The following is a 25,237-nucleotide window of genomic DNA, read 5'->3' on the forward strand; positions in this document are numbered from 1 at the left end:
ACCCTTTCAGGAGTAAGTCCAGGTATGCACAAGCACTAAAATTAAATATTTCCCCAAGTAACCCCTTCAGTAACATTTCCTAGTATACCCAAGCACTAAAATTAAATATTCCCCCAAGTAACCCCTTCAGTAACATTTCCTAGTATACCCAAGCACTAAAATTAAATATCTCCCCCAAGTAACCCCTTCAGTGAAATGTCAGGGTATGCACAAGCACCAAAATGAAACATATCCCAGGTGACTATGTCCAGGTATGCTCAAGCACTAAAATGAAACAGCTCAGTGGTAAAGTACTTGGCAACTCAGGTTGACAGTATTCTGAACTTTGATCACAATATATCCATGGTGGTAAGAAAATCCTTCTACATGGCATACCTTATAATTTTAATTTATTTATTTATTTGTATTTAATATCCTTTCTGACCAGGTTAGTCCCACTAGGCTAGAAGCCTTTTTTCAGGGGAGACATGAGTAAGGACATGGCATCCAATAAGAGCATGGCTTCCATATTTCACTCTACTCAGCCTTCATTAGACCAATAATCAAGTACAATACACCCTTCAGCATGTACCTGGACAGGCATTTGCAACAGTTAGAATAGTCACAGAGATTCCTCACCAAAAGAATATAAGGTATAATTAACATGTTCTAGGTGGACCACCTCAAAGCCTTGTCATTGTACTCAGAGTCCTACAGACTACTGAGGGGTGATCTATGCCTAACCTACTAGGAATTCTCCAGTCCAGCCATGATGGGTCTGCTATACATTCACAAAACAAACAGCACAAACATTAACTGATATAAGGATCTAAACCTTTTATATGACATAAACAACACATGTTGGAGGGACAGGTATGTGTCTCAGAAATTACTCCTTCTCTGGAACAGGCTCCCCATTCATGTGAAACAGAGCTGTTCATTAAGCCTATTCAAATGCAGTTTAGACCAATGGATAAATCTCAAATTCACCACTGGCTTGATGCCTGTGCCCCTTATGTAAAGAGCAGCTTGTAGATGCCCTAAGCCACAGGCATATACTAAAGCTGTTCAATCCTTGTGCATTAATAATAGGGAAATGGGGTATGAATGACTAGGCTTAAAAAGGCTGTAGAGTCATTAGCCTAGTAACCTCCTATGAGCATATTCTTCTCTCAAGTGCCCGCCAAAGAGGAGGTGGGAGGTACTAACTGCCATCTTTAGAACCCTTCTCCCCCACAAACTCTGAATACCACAGAGAAAAAAATTGGCAGTCAGTTACACTCATGTCACACACAGGACAAAAAAGGCTAGTAAACAACATAAAATCTTCAGACCCCAGCAACTATTAAACAATGTGAAACCCTCAGATCCTAACCTACTCCTAGCCTTACTAGAAATTAAACAGTCAACATCTACATGTTGCTAGTTGGATGCCTTGAAAGCTGTAACATATCTGGGGCCTAGTACTTGCATGGAGCTACAACAGCTGTGTATTTTGACTCTTCTCACTCTAAGGTGCCTGAAACTGGTAGAAAACATTTCTGGAATATGCAAGACAAGGAAATAGAGAAAGAAGTGTCAGAGAACAAGGAAGAGAGGTTGCAGAGCAGGTACTGAGGTAAAGTTAAAAGCAAACCCCTACAGGCCTGTACTACCAACTATACTACTAGCTAATGTGAGATCACTGGATAGCACAATGGACTACTTGAGATTGGAACTCTCCAACAAGAACAAGGTGAGAAATACTTGTTTATTTTTGATTACTGAGACGTGGCTGCATGAGAAGATAAATGACAGTGCAGTAAACTTAGAGAATTTTATGCTGTTTCATGCAGCCAGAAACTATACACTGTGTGGAAAGGCCAGAGGAGGCGGAGTCTGCATCTATGTTAACAAAAGATGGTGCAGCATCTGTGAAATCATACTATCATGCTGCTGTGAGAACTTAGAGTTCCTGTCCATTAAATGTAGACCATTTTACTTGCCCAGGGAGCTGAATGGGGTTAGTGTAACAGTGGTGTATATCCCACCTAGTGCTAATACCACTGAGGCTCAAACTATGCAATCACATTGGTGAGCTACAGAGCAAATATCCTGAGTTTGTAACCTGAAAAAAGTACTCCCATGCTACCATCAGTATGTGGACATTCCTACAAGGAGTGATAATATCCTGGACAAGGTGCACATAAACTTAAAGAAAGCTTATAAGGCAGTGCAACTTCCACAAATGGGAAACTCTGACCATTATACCATCTTGCTATTGCCAGCTTACAAATCTGCACTTGTTAGAGAGAAACCCATGAAGAAACAAATTAGGGTATGGCACAAGAGGGCTATCAGTGGCGGATTTAGGCATGGGCGCAGGGGCGCGCGCCGGCCCCTTTTTCAACTTTCTTCTTTCGCGCCGGCCCCTTTTAAAACTTTCTTCTTTTTTTTTTTTTTGAAAATCAGGTGCATCTTTCCTGAAGAATCCTGTCACCAATGCGCCAAGTACATCGGAGATGTGATTGGAGGTTGGTGTCAGATGATGATTTTTTTTTTTTAATAACATAAGGTCCTCCTCCAACTGCATCTCCTCTTGTAATTTAGGCGCGTTGGTGACAGCTGACAGGAATCGTTGGGTAAGCTATTGTCGGAAGACAAGCTCGTTCAATTTTAAAATAAAAACTAGATGGACGAGTCCGGAAAGAATACCTCCAATATTTGACGTAGTTTTCATTATGACACTTGTACTGATGGTTTCCCTAGATCCCAGAATGCAGTAGAAGGATGGCACCATTGTCTATGTAGCCTGCTAGGTAGGAAGAAACTATACATTATGGAGATTTTACACGCTATTCAGTTGGAACAAAAACATATTGACCATCTAGCTGTTTGTTATATTTGGTAGTTTCTGCATTACTGAATTGTGAGATATGTTAAGTTTGTACTTGTTTTATGATCGACCGAGTCGCTAGCTTTATTTTAGGAGTCTCTAGTTAATTGAATGATTATTTTGTATGTTCATTCATGTTTGATTACTCTGCGTACTGAAATATTTTTATTGATTTGATATGCTAAGAGGGAGGGGTCACTGTTTTAAATAGTTGAAGTGTTGTATTTTTTTAGTTAGGTCTGATGAAGCAGTTTCCGATACTATGAAAGTGCTTACCTTCATCTGGATTAAAGATTTTGTTTTTCATAGCTGTGATGTTTCCTTTATAATTTCATCTTACGAGTGTGTGCTGTGTTAGTTGCTGGACTTTTATTCATTCTGTTTTGCTCATTTTTATTTGTGGCAACTTTTACCCGATGGCTTTGCTTAATTTTTTAGTCTTCTGAACAAATAATGACTGACAAATGGCAGCTTTTTCTCTGGCTCACATTAAGCTTCAAACTTCTGTCTAATAACTGCTAAATTGGCTCTCTTTCTTCATCCTTGAGTTTAAATGCATTACATACTTTGATGTTTTCTTCCCATATAACATGCACATTAAACTTTTTTCTGTTTTTTCTGCAAGTCTGTTTGCATTGAGATACAGCAGAAACTTCTGGAGCCAAAGCTTCCAGTTCTCCAACACATTGATATGTATTTGAGAGATGGTGGTTGTAGTCAGTTCATCTCAAAAACAAAAGTAAAAGTTTAAGCGGATGTGAAAAAAAAAAACAAGTTGGTGAAGCAATGGCTTTAGAAAAAGCATATGAAAACCATGACACTTTGAACTATTAGGCGCAAGGTTATTAATATGAATGCCCATATAGTATAGTTGTGTAAGTGAAACTTACCATAACAGCAGGTGTTCAGATGATCACTGCTACAGTAACTTTAGCTATATGGGTTATATCCTGTCAAGGATATAACAGCTGGCCAGCTTCCCAAGCTTCAGGGAACCTTCCACATGCCCAAATTGTCAGGCAGCTTGAGCTGAGCTGAAGAGAGGGGAGGCTGAGCCTTGAAAGGACAATGATTGAAACAACCAAAAATTAATGTCCTCACCCCAGCATAGAAACACACCAGAAAACAAGATTGGATCGAGGGAGAGAGCAGCTAGTGCAGCAGTGATCATTAGAACATCTACTGTTATGGTATGTTTTACTTATGCAACTGTACTATGTTCATCATATTGACCACTTATCTGTATCCTTTCTCCCTTATTTTTAGGTTCGGGAAAGAAAACGGAGATGAATAGTTTGGCTTAAACTAGGATACCACTTTAGGCATAATAGAAGCATTTGTTCTCAAAGAAACCCTGCACCTATAGAAAATGAGCTAGGGTTAATTCACCATAACAGCTTGCAACTCAGATACCCTTCTTACAGAGGTTAGAGGATTCAGTAAAACGTTTCCATCTTAAGAATCTCAAGTCAGCCAGATTAGCTGGTTCAAATGGAGCTTCTTTAACATAAAATGAAGATCACAAGGAGGGAGCTCCAGTTTTCTTGGAGGCCTCTTATGCAAAATCCCTTTCAAGAATATTTTGAAATGAGACTGCATTGAAAGAGGAGGATCCATGGGCAGACAAACTGAAATGGGCAATAAATGAACCTTGATAGGGGAATAAGAAATGCAGTAGAGTAGTAATTCACACAAATATTGCAAATCCAGAGACCAACTAGGGCTGTATGGGTGCTTGCTGTGTTGTTGGCACCAACGAGGAAACCTTTTTCATTTGCTCATATATGATTTTTCTAGTAGCAGGCTTTCTTGCCTCCATTAGTACCTGCTGCACGTCCACAGCAAACATGTGCCCAAAAGGAATTAAGACCCTATTATCCGGGCAGTCAATTGAAGTTGACTGATGTTAGGGTGTATCAAACACCCTCTGTTCTTGTGTGAGTAGATCCAGTCTGTGTGGAAGCTTGTGGTAACTGCTCCTAGCCATTTCCAAAAGAAGGGAGAACCATGGTTGCATGGGCCAGAAGGGAGTCACCACAATGATCTTGGGGGGATTATTTCTGAATCTTCGGAATTAGGCAGTATATTAGTGGAAAGGATGGAAAAGCATACAGGAACATTTCTGTCCAAGGAAAAGAAAAGGCATCTGTCTTCCAGGCCTTCTTGCATGGAGTCCTGGAACATAATCTTGCCAGTTGATTGTTTAGAGAGGAGGGAAAGATGTCTACTTGAGGAACTCCCCACAGAAGGATTAAATCGTAGAAGACCCCTTGATCTAGTGCCATTCGTGAAGGTCTGACTGGTCCCGCTTAGCTTGTCTGCCACACAGTTTTGCTCTTATGGAATGTAGGATGCCTGTAGAGTGAGAGTGTAGTGCAAAGCTATGTCCTAAGCTAACATGGCTAGTCTCAAAGGGTTTATATCACGTTATTGAAAGATGAAAATAGCGAACGCTATTTCATCGAACCTAAAATAGTTAAACCACATAATATCGAACATTCAGAACAGCAAATTTTTTCCTTGGGAAAACATTCGCTATTCTGAAATACATACACACAACACAATCACACCTAAAAAACATCAATGCACACATACACTTATAATCTTGCAACTAACCCTACACTAAACTATACAGACACTACTATCTATCCACTTACCTTAACCCAAGGCCTAACCCTAAGGTCCGTCACTATTGCACACTCAGCTAACCCACGCCCTAACTCACTTAACCCGCCCCAACTCTAATTCACCTAACCCGCAGCCAAACCCTAACTCACTTAACCCACCCCTAACCCTAACTCACCTAACCCACACCCTAATCCTAACAATTACACAATTGCACACTTACCTGAACCCGACCCGTAAATTTCCACCACAGCGCTGAAAATAGCAAAGCCACAAAACTGGCCAACGGAATTCTTTCCCTAGGAAAGAATTCGGTGTTCTGCAGCTTCACTATTTTTAGCATTCGCTCAAACCGGGTCGACATTAGAACATTTGAAGTTTTAAAACTTCGATGTTCTGCTATAGACCCGTCTCAAAGGGGGGTACAACTTGGCTCTATCTTGCTTGTTGATGTACCACATGACTGTGGTATTGTCTGTAACCAGTCCTTGAAAAGGTCCAGGGACCAAAGATGGTTAACAGAGTTAAGTGCCTTGATCAGGGCAAGCATTTCCTTGATATTTATTTGCTTGTATCTGTCCTTAGTGTCCCACACCCCCTGCACTTTTATCCCTCCTGAACCTGCTCCCCAATCAAAACTGAAGCATCTTTAGTGACTGATTGCTTTGGAGCTGGGAAAGAGAAGGGGAAACCAGGATTTAAGGATATCTGTTGTCTCCACCAAAATATTTATCTTCTGACATGCCTCAGTATTGGGATTTGAAAAGATAAAAGGTGTTCATGCTGGAACCAAGGAGAGTTCAGATAAAGTTGTATCTTTCTCATGTGGAATCTTGCCAGGGGTATCATGAGAATCATAGATACCATGAGATTCAAAATCTTGAGGTATTCCTACTCAGTGATAAAAATCTGAGTGGAAGACCTTAGAAGTAGATCTATATGAATATCTATTTTTTTTTTCCTGTGGAAGAAAAGCTCTTTGAACTGAGGTGAGTAGTTGACATGCCAGGAACACAATCCTATGTGAAGGAGTAAAGTAAGACTTTTGAATGTTCACTTGGAATCCCAGCTTATCTCTCTCACCCAAGAGAGAGATTTCTGACACTTTGAGAAAGACCCCACAAAGATAATTATGTCATCTAAATATGGAAAATTTTAGATACCCTGTAGCCTGCAATGAGCTATAAGTGGAGCTAAACACTTTGTAAACACTCCTGGTGCAGTGGATCACCCAAAGGGTAAGGTGGAAAACTGATAAAGTGATCCAGACACACTAAACTTTAAGTAATGTCTTCAGTCTGGATGAATAAGTGTGTCTGATGAGCATCTCTTAAATCTAACATTCCCAGCAAACTTAAAAGTAGACGCAGTAACAGGTTATGAAGTGATATCATACTTAATTTGGGCACTATCAAAAACAGGCTTAGAGAAGAAAGATCCAGAATTGGTCTCCAATAATTTTCTTTCTTTGGCACTAGGAGCATCCTTGAATAAAGACCCTTCCCAACCTAAGAAGGAGAAACTGGTTCATTTGCTTCTTGGGACAGCATGTGATGAAGAACTGGTGGAAACAAAACAGTCTGATCTGGAGGTGGAGGAATAACCCCCTAGAAAGAAAAAATTTCTTCCAACTGCCATCTGAAACCTTGAATGATTTTCAAAATGCATTTGTCTGAAACTATATGTTGCTAAAGAGGAAAATGGAGAGCCAGACTTTCTGGAAGAAAAGAGGGACAGGGTGGGAGAGATTCACAAGGTCTCTTGTATAGTCATTCAGTCTTGTTGGACTGTCCTTGGTTTTGGGTGGTTACAGACTATTTTTTGGACCTCCCCCAACATTTATTCTTAAATGCCTATTTACTTGTCTTTTGTAGAGACAGTTTATTCTTTTTTGCCAAAATTGAATGAGGCGATAGAAAATCCCTTGGAAAATTTGGAAAAGGAGGGCTGAACAATCTTAGCAATTCCTTGGATGAGCTTGCCCCTTTCATCATACTTTTTAATCACCTCTGCAGTAGATGGGCCAAATGTTAAATCTCTATCCAAGTGAGAATTTAAAATCTCATTTTAATATCATCTGGTAGGTTCTGACAATGCAGCCATTCAAATTACCTCAAAACAGTACCAAAGGCCATAGCTCTGGAAGAAGTATTGACAGTGTCATATGCACACTGCAAATAATGATAAGTGACCTGTGCAATAGAGGAAACTAAGTTATTTAAAGCAGAGTTTTCATCACAAGAAGAAACTGCAGAAAAAACATCCTTCATATTGCCATAATTTGTCAGAACAAACTTTAACATATGAGCCTGACAATTCAAAATTCTGAAAATCAAATGTGCAGAAGTATACACTTTTTTCCCATACCTATCAATACTTTTCATATCCTTATCAGAAAGAGTAGAACTGGAATTAACTAAATGCTTAGTATAGTGGGATCAATTAAAGCTGTAGCTGCTGGGTCAGGTTTGGGAATAGTGTATAACATTTACAAGACTGAAAAACTTTACATATATTATCTGCCTTTTTAGGGGCAGCTGGCAGACTATTAGGAAAATTACAGGCAGTAACGCATCCTATAAAACAGATATAACAGGAGGAATAGGTGTAGGTTCTGGAAAATCCTTCTGTAACAACTGAGCATTTTCTGAGGGACTTAGAAACCTCAGTGTTCTCCCACTGAAAACACTGTCACATTCTAGCAATAGCCTCAGAGAAAGAGAAACCCCCACAGGAAAAATCAGAAAATTAACTCTCTTCTGAGTCAGGAATCTGAGGAGAAAACCCTGTATTTGTCCCTGCTTCCTCCTATTCAAATTCAGAATCCTGAATCTCTTCAGGAAAAAAGGAATATCTATTTTACCAGAAACTTCTTTACAAGAAGGAGCAATAGCCTGAATATCCAGTAAACTACTCCTATCCACAGAAAATTGAGGAGGAGTAGATACATGCTTGGTTTTCTCTTTTTTTTTTTACAGGAAAAATGTGGCCAGTCATATTACTAATAGCAGCAGCAGCTTCACCAATGATGGACAGAGCATTCTGACACAACAGGGAAGCCTTACTTGTTCCTTCTAATAAAACTATAAGCACCAACCAGTAATGAAAAGGAAAGGAAAGGAAGAAGTCTTCAGAGTCAAGTGCTGCAAAAAAGGCTTTATTACAATAACACATGTTGAGTGCTTTCATCCAAAGGTAATAGGACTTCTTCAGTTTATGAAAACACTTTAAAACTCTGTGTGAGCTCCACAAAAGCAAATATATATATATATTTTATGCCACTTTTAAACTGACAGAAAAAAAATAAGCTCTCCATTTAAAAGTATGTTAAAGTCTCAAGACAGTCTGTTAAAACACACCATTCTTAGCTTTAAATAACGTTCCTGAAAAGGAAAGTAATAAAACAACAACAAAATTAAGAAAATGGATGTTTTTTCCCCCTAAAGAGAACATATCTGTCCACCAAACGAAAGTAGAAGCTAACCGTCACTCCTCAAAAGCCTCTGAGGGTCATACTCTTTGCAGAAGCAAAGCTCTGAAGGGCTTTGTAACCAAACTTGTCTTTTAGTCAGCTCGGCTCAGTTTTTGTATGTGGAAGGTGGCCTGAAGCTTTGGAAGTTGGCCGGCTGTTATATCCTTGGTAGGATATAACCCATATAACTAATGCTACTGCATTAATATGATGAACAACTATAAATATAATTGTAGTTCACTGCATTGGTGTTATGTGATTGTGATTCTGTTAAACATATTATCACAGAAAAATGTACATCTGTATACTTCAAACAGTTTCTCTCTTCAAACATTGTCTAGAACTGTGGAGATTAACATTCAGTTCTGATTACCATGTACAATACTTTATTTATTTATTTATATTTGTTGACCGGGAGTGTCCGACTGGACGTAGGTCCATTTTCAGCGGAGGCCCGGGGAGAAAAGCTCCACAGTTAAAATAAAGATACCTTTTAGTGTTAATTATGAGCAGGAACTTTGTATTAAGAGATCATCCATATATTTATCGGTCAACTGAATGTATATTGCCTTCTTTTTACACGTCAGAGCATCTTAAGGTGATCTTTATACCACCCCCCCCAAAAAAAGTGTCCCATTTTCTCACTCCCACCCTGGTAGTTGACTGACCAGACTGCGCCCCCCCTTTCACAGATTCCTGGATCCGCCACTGGCTATGGATGCCCCCCAAGACTGCTTTGAAAGAACCAACTGGGATATGCTCAAGGAGGCAGCCACAGTGAATCAGCATCTGAACATTGATGAATACACTGAGGTAGTGATGGCATACATTTCAAACTGTGTTGAAGAAGTAACAAATACCAAGAGTATTGCTATTAGAGCTAACCAGAAGACATGGCTCACCGCTATGGTATATGAGCTTTTGAAGGAGAGATACACAGCTTACAGGGCTAAGGACAAAGCAGCCCTAAGTGTAGCAAGAGGTAATCTGAGGGGTATAAAGGAGGCTAAGAGGGAGTATGGCAGAAAGGTGCAGAGCCAATTTAAAGACATGAAGGATGCAAGGATACTATGGCAAGGCATACAGGAGATCACTGACTACAAAATCATGTCAGCACTGTATGAGGACAGCATCGGATTCCTGGGCAGTTTGAACATCTTCTTTGGTAGATTTGAGGAAGGAAACAACAGGCTGGCACTAAAGATACCCACTGATGAGAAGGATGCAGTACTCAGCCTCAGCAAAGGAGGTAAGAAGAGACCTAAGGAGACTGAACCCCAGGAAGGCTGCTGGCCCAGACAACATACTGGGCAAGGTGTTAAAGGCTGTGCTGATCAACTATACACAGTGCTCAAGGAAATATGTAACACCTCTCTTGGCATGGCAAAAGTACCCTCATACTAGAAGGAAACTAACATCATCCCACTACCTAAAAAAAACACTCTCTCCAACCTAACAACTACAGACCAGTCACTCTGACATCCACTGTTATGAAATGTTTTGAGCGGCTCATTAAAAAGCATTTTCATCATGCCTACCTCCTGATTTTGATCCTCCACAGCCATGAGGTTTGTCATGAAAGGAGATACTGCCAGCATAGCTATCTGGAATCTTGTAAATAATTATATGTCATTTGTGAATTGTCCATGCTGGTGTGAATGACCTGAGACGTACCTCCCTGGACTACATGAAAAGAGACATAAAGGAGCTCTCTGAGCATGTAGCCCAGGCCGGTATGACCCTGACCTTGAGTAGCATCTTACCCTCACCAAGAATGATGCCACAATATGAAGACAAGATGATCAATTTCAACAATTGGCTTAAGTACTGGTGTCATTCAAAGGGGATCCAATGCCTGTCAGCTTGGGATGATATGCTCGACAAGCCACGATGCTTCGCTAGGGACGGCTTGCACCTGTCACCCCTGGGCTTTCGGATATTGGCAAAGGCTCTTGCTACCCCATAGTGCCTTTTTTAGGCATGGCTCAAAAGACAAACCCACCTCCATAGGTATCACAAGGGATAAGAAACTAAGAGTAATGCTACTCAATGCCAGAAGTCTAAACCTCAAGATGCATGCACTCAAACTCTCCTTAGCATGGAGAACATCGATATCTGTGCAGTAACAGAAACCTGGTTCAGGGCTCCCGAGAGCACCCCAGCACTACCAGGTTATACCTCATACCATGCTTTTCGGCCCCAAAACTTGGACCGAACCAGAAAAGGAGGGGGAGTATCGATATTCATCAAAGATACCCACACCTCCAGGTTGGTGGCAAAGCACGAAGCATCAGAGACTATCCATGTGCAACTAACAGTGGGTAAAACTGCCTTCCAGTTTATAGCCTGCTACAGACCACCCTCCCAAACCCAGGAACCCCACTCAGCCTTCCTGAGAACACTGGAAAATATGAAGGTCTCTCCAAACACCATTATATTGGGTGACTTCAACTACCCAAACATAGACTGGGAGCATTACTCTAGCTCCAACACCCTAGCCCAAAGGTTCCTAGAATTTATAAACTCAAATGCTATGGAACAACTTGTTACCACTCCCACAAGAGAGGAAAACATACCGGACCTGATCATCACCAACATGGGGACTCTATGCTCCAGACCAGAAGTGTATCCCTCACTGGTAAGATCAGACCATAAACTAATCTCACTGGATATTCACATCCCGACCCCAACCCCTGCCCAGAAAATTACAGTGAAAAACATCTCTAAAGCAAATTTCACACTCCTCAAAACTGAGGTGGAATCCTTCAAAGCCCCCGGGCCTGTGGAAAATATGGCCCAGACCGCAGAATCCTTTATAAACGCATTCTATGAACACCTTCAGGAATGCATGGATCATGCGATCCCAAATAAAACCAAGACCCAATCCTCCAAAGGTAGACATCCTGTCTGGTGGACCCCAGCCATAAACAAACTATACAATAGAAGGAGGAAGCTACTAAACGATAGAGCAAAATCCCAAAAAGGGAAGGCATCACTGATCAGTATTAGCAAAAAACTACGGGCACACATAAAATTGTCTAAGGCCAGCTTCGAGAGAAAAATTGCACAGGACACTAAGGATAATCACAAGGCTTTCTTTAGTTATGTTAGGAACCTGGGTGGTAATTCCCAGATATGCTCAGAATTAGTCCAAAATGACAAAAAATACACCGAAACCACAGACATTGCCAACATCCTAGCTGACAGGTTCAGCGCAAACTCCTCCCCCCCTCCCCACCAAAAGGGCAAATATCTATCCAAGCAGAGTGCTGCCCCCCTGACATCTCAGATGCTCAGGTAAGAGCCGCCCTCTCCAAAGCAAAAAACACAGCATCAATGGGACCAGATGGTGTCCCGGGCTGCGTCCTACATAAACTCCAAGAAGAGCTAAACCCAAACATAAAACTACTGTTCAATCTCAGCCTTACTACAGGATATGTGCCCAAAGAGTGGCGTACAGCAACAGTGGTCCCTCTCCATAAAGGTGGTGCCTCAACGGATCCTGGAAACTATCGCCCCATAAGCCTGACTAGCTTGGTCTGCAAAGCTATGGAAAGGATCATCATGGACCTCATAAATAAAGATATTGGGGACCTACAAACACTGGATCCTACCCAGTTCGGCTTTGTTAAGGGCAGATCCTGCCTCTTAAACCTGGTTGATTTCTTTGAAACAGTCACCAAGGCCATTGACGAAGGGAAGGTGGTCCACACAGCCTACCTGGACCTCGCAAAAGCCTTCGATACAATACCCCACTCGGGCATCATAGATAAGCTCACCAGCTTAAATATAAACCCCTATGTCACTAGATGGATTGCAAACTGGCTCAAGGACAGAACCCACATGGTTAGAATTGCTGGAGCCATGTCAGACTCCAAACCAGTTACAAGTGGTGTCCCACAAGGCTCAGTCCTGGGACCTCTCTTGTTCGGTATATATTTCTCGGAGGTACAGGCCAACACGGAAGGACTGTGGCTGACCAAGTTCGCAGATGACTGCAAACTAAGCGCCATAATCGACTCTCCAGCCGACACAAGCATCCTCCAAAAGGGCCTCATAGAAACAGACAACTGGTGCCAGAGCCATGGCCTCAAGCTAAATGCCAAAAAGTGTATAGTCATCCCCTTTGGCAAAAACAAAGTGCCCACAAATTACCACATAGGTGGTAATCCATTAAATACAGAAGAAGTAATTAGGGACCTGGGGACCCAAGTTGATAGCAATCTCTCATTTGACAACCACATGGCCAAAGTGGTCAGAAAAACATTTTATATAGCCCACCTAATCATGAAGGGATTCACATCTAGATCAGGGGAGGTCATCGTGCCTCTTTACTCTATCAGGCCCATAACTGAGTACAATGCCCCTTTTGGGATGTACCTTACCAGACACCTGCAGCAACTGGAAAGACCCCAAAAGTACCTCACCAAGAGGATCAAAGGGCTCAAACAGATGCCATATGCTGCCCAGTTAAAGAAACTCCAGCTCTACTCAGTGGCATACTGCCTGTTCAGAGGCGATCTGTGCCTGACGTATAAAGCCATGTCCAACCCGGAATTAATGGACATGCTGCACCTCAGAAAATCCAAATCCCATCGAGCTACGCGCTCGAGAGACTTGAATCTCAGCACTGAAATAAATAGGACATGCTGGAGGGACAGATTCATAACCCAGAGGATCCCTTCACTCTGGAATAAAATCCCAGTCCAGGTTAGGCAGAGTCCCTCATTGACTCTCTTCAAGAGGAATCTTGATGAGTGGATGGGAGATCGTAGGTTTACCCTGGGTATCACTTCTGTGTCACTGTTAGACAGAGGCACAGTATACTAACCTCGAAAAAGGGCATAGCAAAATAAATTTAAAATGGGTGGCGAAAGCCAAACACATTCTGGCTAGGCTTATAAATGCCCTAGGGCAGATAGCCTAGTATGAACCTATGAACCTATGAACCTATGAATATTAACATGATTTATATAGAAGTATAACAAAGGGAGATGCTGCCAGCACATTTGTCTGGAATTTTGTAAATAGTTATGTGTTATCTGTGAATGTCAACATGCTTCATGTAAGATGCTTGTGTTACAAATGTATTAGAACTGCATGTCATGTATATATATGAAACTAGGTTTGTACAGATGTGTGTTGAAAAGATATTTTATAAAGTACTGTGCTTAAAGATAGATCCATGGTGTGCCCTGCTGGAAGAGAATAAAAATGTACATACAGTAGCATATTGTAACTGTTTAAATGCATATATTTTAAGAGTGGGAAACTGGAACACAGGGGTTAACTTCATTCCAGAAAAACTTCAGAAATATAGCTGAAATTAAATAACTTTATGACAGCAAGAGACAAGATGCCTATACTAGAGAGCTATCTGTGTTGTCTTGAAGGAGAAATAATTACTAGGCTTGAGATGCGGAAGTGTTTTATTGTTTTATGACTTCCAACAGCTGCACAGATCTGAGCTAAAACCCTTGTCTGAGTATTTTCACAGATGGATGCTAAATACTGCTAGCTTTCAGCAGTGGGGGTTTACCTGGGATAGAGCCAGATTACAAGAAATTATGTCATTTTGCAAGCTATCACAGCAGTAATATTTGAACTATTAATTTGGGAAGTCTCTTAGTGAGAGACAGCATTCTGTATTCTGTCTTTGACCTGACAACATCAAGATCCACTCACGACATCTGCCTTGCTGCTGTAATTAAGTGTACTGGAGTATAGTAATTCTCTTAGATATTGTTAGGAATATAGCAAAGCCTAGCTTAGATATTTTCTTTATTTATTTGAGACTGTCTTGCAATGTTCTTTGAAATATTTCCTGTGATTTTGAACTCTGCTGTCACCATAAATATATACTGAGCATTTCCTTGTTCTTTTAGTATTTATTATTAAGTATATTTAAACCTTTCATTGTGGCTGATCTGTCTAGAGATATTTAAGTTCTGAGAGTACTTGCATATTTATTTGGTGACACTGTGTGGGATGCTCCTAATAGCCTTGCACTTGGTCAAACTACCATTTGTATTTATAGTAACATTACACAGTAAGATTGGACACCCTTGGTTAAGGGCCTTAAAGTAGCTAATAATGGGTTCCGGGGTCAATGATAACTGCCTTATAGCCTGAGCATAAGGGGGCATAGCTAGTAAACCTATGCCAGCCAGCCTTTCCCCAGGGGTGTGTGTGTGTGTGTGTGTGTGTGTGTGTGTGTGTGTGTGTGTGTGTGTGTGTGTGTGTGTGTGTGTGTGTGTGTGTGTGTGTGTGTGTGTGTGTGTGTCTGTGTGTGTGTAAAACAAATCTCCAAGAGTGTGTGTGTCAGCTACTTTGGCAGAGACACAAAGCACTGGTTCAACAGAGAGAGTGTTGGAGGACTTGGCTTGGAACCCTGGCCAAGGTCTCAACTCTATAGCTGTGCTGTCTTACTGGGGATCTGGAGCAAAAGAGAGAAACCAGCCCTGGATTAACTGTGTTCTCTGTGTGCTCTTAAGAGAAATTGCACTTGATGTAGAGAGCTGCATCTGGAAATACTGTGTGTGTGCCTGTCATCCTCCCAATGTACATCTCCCACTGGTGCTTGTGGTGAGTATTGAGGCTCCTTGATTACTGGTTCAGCTGTGGGGTGTCACATAACTCATCACAAAGGAGGATGAAAGGGTATACAGAGAGGAAGTGACATCTCTTATCAGTTGGTATGAGGGGAACAACCTTGACCTGAATGTATGTAAGACCAAAGAGATTATCGTTGACTTCAGGAAAAGGAGAACAAATCACCCAGTACTCAGGATCAATGGTGAGATTGTGGAGAGGGTTAAAAGTATGAAATTTCTGGATATACATACATCAGAGGATCACTCGTGGTTGGGAAACACCAGCCAATTGGTCAAGAAAGCACACCAATGCCTACACTTTTTAAGAAGGCTGAAAAAGCTAAGCTCCCTTTTCATATTCTCTCCACCTTCTATAGAGATGCAGTAGAGAGCATCCTCACCTGCAACTTCACAGTGTCATTTGGAAGCTGCACAGTTACAGAAAGGAATGCACTACAAAGAGTGGTAAGGGTTGCAGAGAAGGTAACATGTTCCAGTCTTCCATTGATATAACATCTTTATTCTGCAAGAAGCACCCAAATGGCCATCAAAATAATACAGGACAACACACATCTTGCACATGGACTGTTTAAGCATCTGGCATCTGGCAGGAAATATTGCAGCATCCTCTGCAGGACTACAAGATTCAATAACAGTTTCTACCCTATAGTGATTAGACTTTTGAACTTGGGCATTAGTTCCAGGGGTCAGGACACAAAATAAGTCAATTTTTATTTATTTGTGCAATACATACTTATATATATCCCAAGTAAGGTGCAATATTTATTTATTATATCCATAGTTAGTATTATTTAACCCTCTCATGTGCAATATTAGACAAATAACTTAGGCATTTTGATCTATAGTGTGTCTTGTATTACTTTAAATAGGGTAGTTAATTTAACATGGGGAGGGTACTCTTTTCGTATGTGAGTTTTGATAAATGTCTTTGCTCTTTCTTGTATGTATTGGGAGTAGTATTGTATTTGTTAGTTATGTTTATTCTTTTACTTGTATATGTTGTTTCATTTTCCTCTGTAAACTAAAGAATTGAGCTGATGTACTAAATTTCATTTAGGTTACATGTGTGTAGTTCTAAATGACAATAAAGTTTACTTTGACTTTTCTCACAAAGCCTGCATGTCCTACCTCCTGCAAACCTACCTTATGATATGACAAATAAAGTGCAGTAGCAGTAAGCTTCATTGCTTATTAACAGCCCCTCTTGTGTACATCTCTTCCAGTCTGCAGTCAGTCAGTTATCAACCCAACCTTCAACTCTCCCTTGAAGTTTAGAAACAACAGCAGTACTGCAGCTGAAGTGTAAAACCACTTCCTCAGCATATGTAGGCAATACCTGCCGTACACTTACCTCGGCTCTTGTGGTTTGGAATATCCAAAAGGAATCCTTTTCACTTGACTCTGCTGTTTTTGTCAAATATGTGACAAGTCCCATAGCACAGTGAGTACTGCAGTGGCCATGGTTATATTTATTGTGCAGTTTGAAGGCTACTAGTACAACAATTATGCTTTGGATCCAACTTCAGGTAACTGTCAGTGATTCACACTTTGTTGTGCTACACAACTTCCCAAGGCTGTGCTCTGAGGCTTTTCCATGCCCATGCACCCATATGAGTTGCTCAAAAGTACGTTGCACATGCATGATTGGATCACTGACCTTCATGGCCCAAAGAGGTGTTAAAGAGTGAAATGGGAGTAGATGTGGTTACTCTGCTCAACACATAATCATGTCATCTTTCTTTTCATACCCAGATACCATACTGCAACACTATGTATGCACTTGCCACTATATGGTGGCATTACTCAATGTCAGATTGCCTTAGCGCTTGCTGTTTCATGTCATGTATTGGCAGCAATGTGCATCTATGTGAATGTGCTACCATATTCCTCTGGACTGTGACCTGTGAAGTGATCATGATTTCCAAAAGAACTGAGGGTAGCAGGGCTGGCAGGTGGTGTTCTAAGGAATCCAAAAGCTACCTGTACATAATATAGAGGAACCACTGGAAATGCCTTTTTGGGACCTCTTATAAGGACATCCAGTATAAGGCAGATGCCTGTCACAGGCTTGCCAAAGCAGTAATAGCTGCAACTGGCATCATCCACTGTGGTGAGCAATGCAGACACATCAACAGTGGACAAAGGAGACAGACTCTAGACCTTCTCTGCCAGTGGGAAGACCAGGTCAGACAGAGTGCTCCTGAGTTCTACAGTATTATGTATGACAAGCGAGTTTTAGTGTAATGCTATGTGTGACTACCAAGGCCCTTGCAGGACATAGATTTCATGCACATTTTCATTATCCTTAATGATTTTTGGATCCTGAGGCGATTGAGAAGAACTGCCTCCTCCTTCAAAGGCAGAGTATAGCCCCGTGTACATGTCAAGCAAAAGATTTCCCTAATGTACAGTATGTTGTTGTTACAAGTAACACCCATTGGGCCTAGAAATACACATCTCTGGATACACCTACACTGTCCATACATGCAAAGGCACTGAGAAACCTAGTCAGCCTGTAAGTGGTGGCACACTATCAGAGTAGGGATCATAAGCCTGGTACATATGGACCTTACAGTGTACCAGCTATTATGCTGTACCGTACCAGTGGATTTTATCTCCTGCCATGCTGTATATACACTGTCACAGCTCTAACAGTACTACACAAAACAACAATCATATGCCCCATAGTCTGTGTATTCAGTCCAAGCCAAGCCCCACAGCAGTGCCACGTGTACATGGCATACCCAACACATTTTACCTTTATGACTGCAATGTCTTGTACCATTGGCTGGCATGTATCATACTATTTGTCCACCATGTACTGACAACTATCTATATTTAGACCACTGGATCAGTTGCCATTGGTACGTCACAGTAGCATGGTCAATATGTTGCAATACAACTTCTGTAGAGGCTGACACATCCGCTATGCCTTTCCTAGTCTTTTTGCTACAAAACATTACAGTAGGGGTCTTCCCCATCCCACATTTCCATGGCCCTTATTATTCATCAGCATGCTATCTGAATTGTACTCCCACATGCTCAAAATGGGCTTAGGTAATACCCATAGTCTTAATGCCCCTTTTGGACATACTTCCACTATTTCACCTTATCCTGTGTATGTCTGGTCTGACATATCTTCCATGTTACATCTGCATACCAAATAAAAGATTTGGAGTTCTGTAGATGCATGTATGTGTGATAATCATACTTGGACCTAATACTAATTGTTTGTGTTTCTCTCCTTCTTGTTATCCCTGCTTGCAATGTTTACTTTATGTTTGTTGTTCTTCTTGTTTTATTTCACTCTGTTTATGTTCCCATTTTATGTACTGTCAGCCTCAACTGTATCTGTGGTGTAATAGTAATCACCACATCTTGACCCGCCTTGCCTTCTACTGATGGGACTTCATCTGCCTCCAGAGCTGCCTGTCTGTGGGGTAATATAAATCATCCAGTGGGGTTAAGTTGGAGAGATGCATAATGGCAGGTGGTGTTTCTCTGGGGACATCGCCAGTAGGTCCCACTGTGTTACCCAGCAAGTGGTAGAGAAGGTCGAAGGTCACAACAGCTGCAGTGATGGAACAGCAATGTGATATCTGCACTGGCTGTCTAGAGAATGTCCTTGTGTGATTAACAGACTCACACCATTTCCTGGCTCTGCTCAGCATGACAACAGAGGCAACTCCTAGTAGAGAGGACTGTCACAGAGGGAGCTAACCTGGGGAGGGTGCTGTCCTGGACAGCATGAAAGGGCATCATGATTCTATTTAATCATCATGGTTTTCCCTTCTATGTGTCTCCCCTCCTTCCCTTTATTGTAGTTCATTCCTTCCCATCACCAGATGTTAGCACCTTCCCTTTTGATCTTTGTACACTGTGTTTATTTGTCTGCCTCCACTACATCCCTATACCCCTTTTCCTGTCTACACCTAACCAATATTTACTTCTACATCTACCCTTCTTAAAAAAATGGGCAGCTGTCCCACCCAAAAATACCCTTTCTTCCTCCCTCCGACCCTTTCTTTCCTTCCCTGTAACATTCTGTGTATTCTGCTGCTTCCTGTGCCCCCTTTCTGACTGCCTTATATACCCATTTCCTCCCCACTTATAAGAATAAAATTGGTAGGGACTTTGCCAGGAGACTTTTATTCTGGTTTCCCAGCAGTTCTCATAGCAGCAAGATGTTGCATGTGTGTGGATGCACATAGGCATGGGTATGCTAATTGCATGCTATTGGGGTTTGCAGATCATGTGACATCACCATAGCATGTTCTTCTGTTCATAGTTAATTAGGCTATAGCAGACTCATTAATTACTTGATCAATGTCACACTACTTTCTTCCTGTTGCATTGGTTTTAGCTTTGAGTCATGTCTCACAACTTCAACTGTGGGAGTTATTCATTGGATGGCTGCATAAACAATATTTCTGAACCCCAGAGAAAATGTTATATTATTTATGTTCCTTTATTTGGCTACCTCAAAACAAGATTATAAATATGTTCTTCTTAAAATATGTTATTTCTCTGTAGATAAGACAAATATTCAGTAATTGCATACATTATGCAGGTCTGTCAGATCACTCAACTTATAGGGACCTCTTATGTTAACCATCTATCTTTGTCCAGCAAATATTAAAAGACCACCTTTTAATACTGCATAAAGTAAGAAATAAATCCTTCCCCAAGAATTCTGAAAAGTAAAGAAATGCAAAGAACAAGGGTGATTTAACAAGGACAAAAATAATGGCTAAAACTGCTAGCCACATGGGGGTTGTCGCCACTAAAAAAGAAACAAATAACCTCCGTGGTACCCCTTAAGTCTCAAGCAACCCACTATATAGGTATAGTTGGTCCAAAACAAAACAGTGTATGAAACCTCTCTGTGTGGAAGTTATTCAATTCCTGTATGTCTAGTTAATCACTGCATATTAAAAAACAGAAAAAGTCAGAAAATAGTAGTAGAAGAGCAAACTTAAAAACATCCTAAATAAAAAAAAAATAAAAACTTATTTTGAAATATTATTAATATTTTTACAGAATTATTAACTCTATTAGGTATTCAGAAGTAATCCAAGCAGGGTAGACAGTCTGTTTCCAGTTGAAAATCCTTTATTAAGCACACAGACAAGCGACCCAAACAAAACAAAAAATAAACAGAATGATATTCTGGTTGTAAATACAATGCACTAGCTGGTGCACTTATTTAATATATGAACAGAGTGCAAGACTTCTTTCCCAGTACCTGCAGTGGGAGAACTACCTTCACAGTACCTGTGGCTGGAGGATTTCCTATACAGTACCTTCACCCAGAAGACTTCCTTTACAGTACCTGCAGCTGGAGGATTTCCTATACAGTACCTACAGCCAGAGGACTTCCTTCACAGTACCTGTGGTTGGAGGACTTTCTTCACAGTACCTGTGGTTAGAGGACTTGTTTCACAGTACCTGCAGTTGGAGGATTTCCTATACAGTACCTGCAGCTGAAGGACTTCCTTCACAGTACCTACAGTCAGAGGTCTTCCTTCACAGTACCTGCAGTCGGAGGATTTCTTTCACAGTACCTGCAGTTGGTGGACTGCCTTTGCAGTACCTGCAGCTGGAGGACTTCCTTCACAGTACCTACAGTCAGAGGTCTTCCTTCACAGTACCTGCAGTCGGAGGATTTCTTTCACAGTACCTGCAGTTGGTGGACTGCCTTTGCAGTACCTGCAGCTGGAGGATTTCCTATACAGTACCTACAGTCAGAGGACTTCCTTCACAGTACCTACAGTCAGAGGTCTTCCTTCACAGTACCTGCAGTCAGAGGATTTCTTTCACAGTACCTGCAGTTGGTGGATTGCCTTTGCAGTACCTGCAGCTGGAGGATTTCCTATACAGTACCTACAGCCAGAGGACTTCCTTCACAGTACCTACAGTCAGAGGTCTTCCTTCACAGTACCTGCAGTTGGTGGACTGCCTTTGCAGTACCTGCAGCTGGAGGACTTCCTTCACATTATCTACAGTCAGAGGAATTCCTTCACAGTGCCTGCAGCTAAAGTACTTCCACTTGCAAAATGTGTAGCCTGATAATAATGTACTTTATGTATGCTTATTAATGAGACACTTGAAAGTACCTACGGTAATTACTTCTACATCACTGCAAAATGTACTATCAGATATATAAATTGGTTGTAACAATCACTCTCATACTGAGTATAAGAATAAATAAATGTTTTTACTGGTTGCAAGTTAAATTAATTCTTTCTAGCACTTGTCCCTCCCTGCATGAATTTGCTAATGTTGTCACCTTATAGTATGATGATGCCTGAAGAACACAGGATATTTTTACATTACTGTCTTGAAATAAACTTCATAATAGGTTACTAATCCCTGTTTTATGCTGACACCTGGAATAATTTCAGTAATAGACGTTATATTTGATACAACTTGATTCTGAGAGCAGACATCAATAATCTCCTTGTTTCTCAGAGGAATATGTGAGTGAAATGCATCACTTTAAAACTGAAAGCACAATAACAAATACAGATGTTATAGCAGCAAAAGTTTACCAAAACTGGAAAGACCTACATAGCCTCAAGTGATATTCATAAATATGAACAAGTTCTCATGGAGAATATAAATGATGTAGCAGTTCCAGACAAAAGATCAGGGTAATAAAAACAAAACAAAGCTTCTGTATACATAGGTTCTGGCTTATCTATAATACTGTGGCCTTTTTAGAGATGAAATTTTGAAGAATGCATATGCCATATGATTCTTGCTTTGAATTCATGATAAAGGAAATTTCCAGTATTTGAATCTGTTTTTCATGTCTTCAGCGTATATGATACTTCATGCCCTAAACAAACAAAAAAAGTCTTCATGTTTTTAACTAACTTCCATAAGGATACACTGGTACCGTTTAACTAAGAGATAACTACATCTCTATGAGGACTTTCCCATTGATTAGCAGTCATTAACTTCTTAGCTGTATCTTTATGACATTCTTTGCAGGGGTAAAACCTCAGGCCAATGTTACTGTTTCTACTTAGAAATCCCCTACAGACAACATACCAAAATGTTGTACTACTGCCAAGAAATGGCCAAATCATTTGCATACCAGCTGGCTCCCCACTGCTTTTCTTTAGTTGGAATGTTTCAGTCTGCCTTGTATAATACTGCTATTTTGCCACCAAGGACCGAGGAAACTATTTTAGTTGCATGTGTAATTATATTGAAAGAAAACAAGACAAAGGGAATGCGTACTTTTTTGCAACTGCTAGCTCTTGGATTACCAGAGTTGTCAATGTGACACACACTCACAAGGAAATATAAATGTGGGTGTCCTAGAGCTATTTTAAAGAACACAGAATTTTGTGATAAATCAAAGTATCTGCTATATACTTTACTTTGAAAAGTCCGTCTGTATTTATATCTGTTATAACAGTAGTATTACATTTCCATACTAGAGATTTGCTACAGCAAACTGCAGTATAAAAGCTTCCTGTTTTTGTCTATTACCAAGATGCAGAATTTTACGATTATTGAGCCATATAAAACAATGAACTTTCATCTTGTACACAAGAACAATTTATCTGAAGTGCCCAGAAAGTACTGTGAATTCATTAATTTCCACTAGTGTCATAAGCATTCTTCAAGCAAAGGAATCTACTGATAAGATATAGTTATGCATGTTGTCTTCAACCAAGTTAAGGTTGTTTAGATCTGTCTCGTTCAGCAATGTAAGGAATCCCAACAATACCCAAGCTATTACATGTCATCAGAGCTATGAGTTACAATAATTGCAAGCAAAAAAGTCGAAAGCCTGTGGAATTTCCACTCATGGGCCAAAGAAAAACATTTTCTCTGGTCTGTTCTTTTTTGCAGGATAGGTGAGGGAGATAACCACTTTATTGTTGTGGTGGAGACAGTCATGGGAAAGTTGTGCAGCTCAAAATAATGTATTCCCTTGCACAGTAGCAAAATGCAACCATGCCCAGATGTTTTCAGCTTTAGTATGTTCCAGTCTTCTGTAACCACTGATATTCCAGCATCTGAGAGAGAATATTTCTGCCAGTATTAATGGTATTTCTATACCAAAGTCTTCATGACAGTCCTTTTCAGACTACTCAGTGCTTCTTCGGCATACAGAACATTGTCCTCACAAAATCATTCAAGGAAGCCTGATTATTAAAACGTGCATCTTCAGAACAGATGTCACGCACAAGCCTTTAAGAAGTGACTGCAATTCACTGTGTTCTAATGTGGTATCATGGCAAAGTGGTATGGGCCAAAACTATGGTAAATGCTGATCCCTCTCATGGTAAGGGGCAACAATCAATGGTACAAGTTTAGATCAGAAGAACATATATACCTAACTCCACACATCACCCCCCAGTGATTTGCCTTCTTCAAGGGTAGAACACGTATCTAGTCACAAGTGATAATTTACAATGTTCATTTTAACAGAACGTGACATACTGATGCTTTCACAGATCTGGAGTGATATTAGTATCAATGAGATGTCAGGACTCTTCAATATTGGGATTGCCCTCACATTTTACATGTGTAAGAGCTTCTCACAAATACTGGGCTACATTTCATGTAACAAGTCTGAAGCTTATATGCCTGCCACTGGGCAATGTGAAGCCCATGTTGCCTAGTAAGTATGTTCCTAAACCCTTGTTATGTCTTTTATCTCCTGAACTTGAGTATATATCAGATAACTATCCAGTAGTTCCAGATCCCTGACAAGCTCTAAATAAGTCTCTTGGAAGATCTACACCACAGTTTCCAAAACTCTGCTGCCTTCTGTCAGAAAATTCAGTTGACTTGTTCTGCTCTATCGTGGAAGGATTTTTCCTGCTATGTTGCTCTCAGGTCTTTTTTACCTTACTTGGTTCATCACAAAACAGAAAACAGAGATAACCATTTTGTTTGTGGGGGTGCAGGGGGGTTGCCACTTGTAAAAATACTTTAAGGAAAACTATGATTTTTGGCATTCGCTGTTTGTATTTCCATTTTTTTTCATAATTCCAGGACTTCCATGCCTCAGATTTTCAATATAGCAGACTTTTACAACGAATGCAGATCCTCCTCAAATGACTACGGTTTATTCTAATAGTTATAAAACCATTATCTTATCTGACCTTTCTTTACTACAGCACCTTTGTAGCTCTTATAGCTCAGTGCCAGGAGCTTCTTGCACCTTGACCTAAGTATTGGTGCATTATATAATATATTAAGGTTGAAGGATTTCTTCATTATGGTTAAATAACTTCCTCTTTCCTATGACAAGAAGTAATGTTCAGTCTGTCTTGCATATGAAATTGTAATAGGCATAAAGTGTACTGCCAGACAAGTTAATACAGTTACTGAAACTAGTGTTGGGTGAATGCTTTATTGTAATTCTTAGTTTTACATACATACTCATACAAAGTAAAAAAAAAAACATGACAGGGTGAGACTCTTAATGATGCATTTCCAGAAAGAGGACAGATTGAACTGCATAGGAAGAATACACTTCAGTGCAAAGCTGACATAAATAACTAATTATCAAGAACATATTGCATGAGTAGGCAGATGGATACACTTCAAAGACATAGAAGATGGAATGAAAATGCTGTGAGTGGAGCAGACTGGTATAGCTCAGAGGGTTAACATTGGTGTCAGACAGAGCTTTGCTCATTA

Source organism: Protopterus annectens, chromosome 1.part0 (genome assembly GCF_019279795.1).
Source record: "Protopterus annectens isolate FY-2018-M chromosome 1.part0, PAN1.0, whole genome shotgun sequence".
In the NCBI taxonomy this organism is placed as follows: domain Eukaryota; kingdom Metazoa; phylum Chordata; order Ceratodontiformes; family Protopteridae; genus Protopterus; species Protopterus annectens.